Source organism: Cupressus sempervirens, chromosome 5 (genome assembly GCF_028749045.1).
Source record: "Cupressus sempervirens isolate cs-2001-9-10 chromosome 5, ASM2874904v1, whole genome shotgun sequence".
NCBI lineage: Eukaryota > Viridiplantae > Streptophyta > Pinopsida > Cupressales > Cupressaceae > Cupressus > Cupressus sempervirens.
The window spans coordinates 95,297,540-95,303,624 of record NC_143122.1 but is presented as its reverse complement, the minus strand read 5'-3'; the positions used below and the strand labels follow the sequence as shown (position 1 = coordinate 95,303,624).

General features: G+C 36.7%; 1 pseudogene; it reads right to left on the bottom strand.

Moving 5' to 3' along the window:
* Positions 1-315: 315 nt before the first annotated feature.
* On the bottom strand, positions 316-3,015 carry LOC149554727 (aspartyl protease family protein 2-like; annotated as a pseudogene).
* Positions 3,016-6,085: the final 3,070 nt, after the last annotated feature.

The following is a 6,085-nucleotide window of genomic DNA, read 5'->3' as shown; positions in this document are numbered from 1 at the left end:
AAAAGAAAACAATGCCTTTTGAAACTTGTCCTCTTACTTTTAAGAACCTTGTGCTGCACTTTTTCATTGCCCTTGAGTCGCTATGAAGGTTTTCTTTCCAATACTCCAAATTATTCTTAGTTTTCCTTTTCATCAAACTTGGCATATAGATATAATCACTTAGAAAATAAAGTGTAACAGACAAGCTTCTTGTCTGAAAGATGCTATGGCTAGCAGATGTACATCAAGGAGCATAGTCAAATCAACAAGGAAACTGAATTTTTATTTGTAACAATAGCACTTCAAATGAAAATAATCTCAAAAAAAGTGTACATCCTAAGATATGGGACAATCAGTATGAGCAAACTCAAGTTTAGAAAATTCCCTATCATACATGATTAAAAAGTTATGCTACAAAATATTACTAAGAATAGAGAAATTAGTAAGAGAAGACACACCTTGTAATGTTAGGAACTTGTCATCAACAACATTGATGAAATAGTTTAAAGGAGGAGGATTAAATCTTGCACCACCCTTGAAAATAATTGTAAGCTTTGGTAATTAGAGTCTGGCAATACCAGAGACATTGAATCATAGATCAAAGCTCTGTACAGGTCTGACTCTTAGATACAACAGTCATTCTAAATGTTGCAAGGATTATCCGGTATGTAGGCTCTAATATATAGGTCAAGGTGATGCCAAAATCAATGATAGTTCTCCCATTTCCCTAAACATCAATACTCCAAACCTTGAGATGGATGGGAAGAAGAACCCCATCAACAAAAACTTGCTTGATCCCAATGTAGTAAAAGGTCTCTATAAATATGTTCCTTAGAGAAGGAGAGTAGCTCATTGATTTCTTCAATGATTGCCTCAATGGTGTCTACCCCAATATAAATTAACTTGTCTATGGGGGAGAAATAGTAGTCCACCAAGTATTAAGAAAAAATTTTCCAACAAGTTTACCAAGTTGTGAGGTGAATGAAATAGGCCCCTTCCCCAATCCCATTACACAATATATTCCAACAAATGCTTAACCTATAAAACTAGGTCTTGAGATTTTAATCCCACAACTAAAAGCCACATTGGGGATTCTAGTACTCTCCCCTAAACTTGTATTGAGTGTTTCAGTCTCAATAGAGAAGATCCCCATTCTATCAAGGAGATTTGCATAGATATGATAAAACATGCATGGGCTATGGAGCCTTGTGCAATTACATGAAGAATTCGAGAGAGGGGAAACTAGTTGACAACTATTGCATAGTAATGTACTAGCATAAAACTTGACAAATGCCTTGCAAAGAAGGTTGATCTAGGATTTATAGGATATTTCCCTTTACAAGTAGAACACCATACCCAAAGGAGATTGCTTCTCATGTCTATTATCAGCATGAATTTTTGAGGTGGGGTTATAATGTAAAAGGCCACAAAGGACTACCTAGAGCCTATAGACACACCTATGATTACAGAGGCATTGAACTACTTCCTATGGTAGTAGACAAATTGCTCCTCAATTTAGGAAGAAGTCCCAAACTCTACACCTCTATAATGTTGTTGCTCTGTGACTCTCTGCAAACCATATAAATTAGGGAGTTTTTGTGTATGATTTTTAGCCTCACAAAATCCTAAGAGTAATGTTGGTTATATTTTTTGGCATTAGCTTCCACCAGGAGTAGTGTAAATAGGAACAATGATCTCAAATAATAATAATAATACAAGATCCCATCAAAATTATAGAGTAAAAATGCTAAAAATCTTAAAACAAGACAACATCATAAATTTGAAAAGTCGACTTTTGTAGCTGAGAAGGCTAGCATTATCATTAGTGGATTTTAATATATCAATGTTATAGGCATAGAGTAGTGAAATCTTTCCGTCAATATTTATGTAGCCTTTTGTGTTTGATTGGTCCAGTATTGTTGAAGGTAAAATGAACACTGCTCCCAAAATCTTATGAAACATTATGCAAAATAGGTTTTATATTATTGGTCAAATTTTATTGGGTATTATTAGAGATTGTAATTGGTAACAAGTTTGTCAAGGGATGCATTTTGGGATGCCAAGATCTTCAATTTTACATGAGTTATGAAGGTGTGAAGAATGAGTACGAGGAGTTTGGAAAGTACTGCCAAGTGTTGAAGTGGGTGTATCATACCACAAGAAAGCCTAGGCAGTCTCTAGTTAGCAAGCAAAAAATCTATTCAACAAATTAATGAGTGTATGCAAGCCAGATACGAGGATTCCGAAAAGTGTAGAGAGTTGATAGAACTATGAGAAATAAATCACAACTTTAAAACTTTGCTCGGCACTAACTATTTTTGAGTGCTAGTTTGCTTGGCACCTTAAGGAGCCAAGTGGCAGTTTCCTCGACACTTGAAGGTGCCAAGTGATAGGCAGTAAGTGTCAAGTTAGCTCGACACAAGAAGAAGCTGAGTAAGCTTAGCACACAAAGGGAAATGCTTGGCAACAAAGGATGTTGAGTGAGCTCGGCGCAAATTGAAAAAATTATAACTTAGAGAAATTTCAACGTGAATGTTTCCACCATTAAAACCAGAGAGCCAAAGCTTGAAGCTTCTAAAAAAATTCTCAAATGCAATGAATAGAAGAAGAATCAATGGATTCAATTATGTCTGCTTGCTTTCTATTCAATTGAGATTAAAAACATTACAAAATCTAGGAGCATTCGGCTTCAACTAGAAAACCCTAAAATAACCCTAAAACTTTAAACAACTTTAATACTTCAAACTTGCAGCTCTAATGGCTACATACAATGGTGCCTGGAGCAATCACTACTTTAACAAGACAAATCCAACAATAACAAACTTACAGAGTGAACAAGAGAAACACGTGCAACCGAAGAGATTTGATCTGTTGATCACTTTCTTCTTCTTCCTTCTCTACTCTGCTCTACTCTACTGAACTGACTCTCTTCTTTTTTTTGATGAACACACACTAAATGAATGAAAATGAAAAAATTCCTTTTGTCATATTTTTCCCCCTCTTTTCCTAATTTCAAAACTCACCTACTGCATTCATGTTTTTTGTTTGTTTTGCAATCCGTTAGGGGTGGTAGGTGGGCATTTGGCTCCAGGGGCAAACGTCAATAGCATTAAATATTTCAACACTCCCCCTTTTTCCTGAGCCAAACAAATAAGGATCACTATTGATCCAAATCAACTACACAAAGACTCTCTCTTAGGTGTACAAAAGTTCCTATGCCTAATGGCTTTGTGAAAATGTCTGCTAGCTACTACTCAGACTTGCAAAATTCCATTTTGATATCCCCATTCTCCACCAACTCTCTGATGAAGTGATATTTGATCTCTATATGTTTGCTTCTCCCACGGAAGACTGGATTCTTGGAAAATGCAATTGATGAGATGTTGTCACAATAAATTGTGGTTCCATCCTCTTGCCTTTCATTCAAATCTATCAAGATCCTCCTTAGCCAAATTGCTTGACATGCTACTGCATTTACTGCTATGTATTCAGCCTTTTCTATAGATTGAGCAACAATAGGTTGCTTCTTGGATGCCCATGAAATTGCACCCGATCCCATATGAAACATGTATCTAGAAGTGCTCTTCCTATCATCTATACTTCTAGCCCAATCACGATCAATGTAACCAACCAACTTGAATTCATTTGTTGCAGTATACAAAATTCCAAATCCCTTGGTACCTTTCACATACCTTAGGATCCTCTTTCCCACTTACCAATGGGAATCCTTTGGTGTTTCCATAAATTTGAAAATCAAACTTACTGCATGCATTAGGTCTAGCCGAGTTGCAGTCAAATACATTAAACTTCCAACCATACTCTTGTATAGTGTTGGATCCACTCTCTTGCTAGAGTCTTCTTTGCTCAACTTCAAACCTACTACTATTGGTGTTGGGGCTACCATACTATTCTGCATTTTAAATCTCTCCAAGATCTGCCTTGCATACTTTTCTTGAGAGATGAAGATGCCATCATGCATTTTTTTTACTTCTATGCCTAGAAAGTATTTCAAGAGACCTAGGTCTATCATTTAAAATTCATTTTTCATGGTCTCTTGGAATTCACCAATTAGAGCCTTGTCATTACTAGTAAAAATAAAATCATCTACATACAAGACAACAATCAACACATTTTCATTTGCTACCTTGATGTAGAGAGTGGGCTCACCATTTCTTTTGCTAAAGCCATTTCTCATCAAATATGAGTCAATCCTGCTATACCATGCCCATGGAGCTTGCTTGAGCCCATAAAGAGCTCTCTTCAATCTATATACTTTGTGTTCTTCACCTACAACTTCATAACCAGGTGGCTGCTCCACATATACTTCTTCCTTCAATACACCATTTAGGAAGGTGGACTTCACATCCATTTGATATACCTTCCATTTGTGTTGAGCTGCAATTGCTATGGCAGCACACACGGTTTCCATTCTTGCAACTGGGGCATATGTCTCATCATAATCTCTATCATATTGTTGTTTGTAGCCCTTGACTACTAGCCTTGCCTTATGCCTGTCAATCTTGCCTTCAGCATTGCATTTGGTCTTGTAGACCCATTTCACTCCAATCACTTGCTTCTTGGGAGGCAATTCAGTTAGCTCCCATGTCTCATTTCTTTCTATAGCATCTATTTCCTCATCCATGGCCTTACACCATTTCTCCTTCTTAATAGCTTCTTCAAAATATATTGGATCACTATGAGAAAATAATGAAAAATTAACACTCTCATCATAATCTTCATACCTTTTAGCTTGGTATATCTCCTTAAGACTCTTGGTCTTTCTTGGTAACATGGAGGAGAGTGTGGGATTAGAATCTTCACTACTATTACTTTGTTGACTAGTTCAGTCTTCACTAGTACTCGGCACTAACACTTGATCATGCCTAGAGGAGCTTGGCAATGACTGAGGTTACTTGCCTTTTCTTCTATTTGCTCCTTCTTCTTTTTGTTCATCAGCATCTTCTTCACTCAAAATTGGCACTTTACTTGAAGTGCTCAATAACTCATCAATTGGACCATACCAGGACTGATTTTCAAGAAATTCCACATCTCTTGAAAGAATCATCTTGTTATTCAATGGGTGATACAATCTGTATGCCTTTGATTCTAATCTGTACCTTGTAAAGATGCACTTCACACATTTGTCATCCAATTTTTGCCTTTTCTCTTTAGGCACATGTGCATATGCAACACATCCAAACATCCTTAAGTGTTCAACTGTCCATCTTTCTTGTGACCATGCTTCCATTGGAATTCTATCATGAACTCCCTTTGTAGGACACCTATTAATTAGGTAAACTATTGTTGCCACAGCCTCTCCCCAAAATTTAGTTGGGAGACCTTTCTCTTTCATCATGCTCCTTTCCATTTCAACAATGGTCCTATTTTTTCATTCAGCCACTCCATTCTGCTATGGTGTATAACTGGCTGTGAGCTCTTTCTTTATGCCATGTTTCTTGCAAAAATTTACAAAAGAATTGGAAGTATATTCCCCTCCTTTATCTGATCTTAGGACCTTGTTATACTGTCCACATTCTCTTTCAACCTGGGCTTTAAATTCTACAAATTTATCAAATGCTTTAGATTTATTCTTTAAGAAATACACCCATGTCCTATGACTGAAATCATCAATAAATGTCATGAAATAAGTACTCCCCCCAATGGAAGTAACTTGCATAGGACCGACTAGATCAGTATGCACTAACTCTAATGGATATCTAGCCCTCCTAGAATTATGTAGCTTTACTGTATGGACTTTATCAGTCCCCTTGAAGTTCATCTCAAGGATATCCCATGCTTCCTTTGCATAATTTGCTACTGCAATCTTTGGAAAATCTATCTCTATCATAGCTGCCTCAATCAAACTTAATGCCTTAGCGTGCTTTCTCCTTGACTCTTTCAGTTGAGTCTTTTGTGCATTTTTGAGAGCAGCATATTGAGTTGGGTCATTGAACCCATTAATCACAAACTCTCACAAATCATTTGCAACCATTATGGTCTTCATCTTCTTTGCCCATGTATCATAATTTTGTCCATTGAATGGTGGTGGCTCCTGCCATATCTTTCTTGTATCTACTACCATGTCAAATATCCCAAGAAAGAAAAT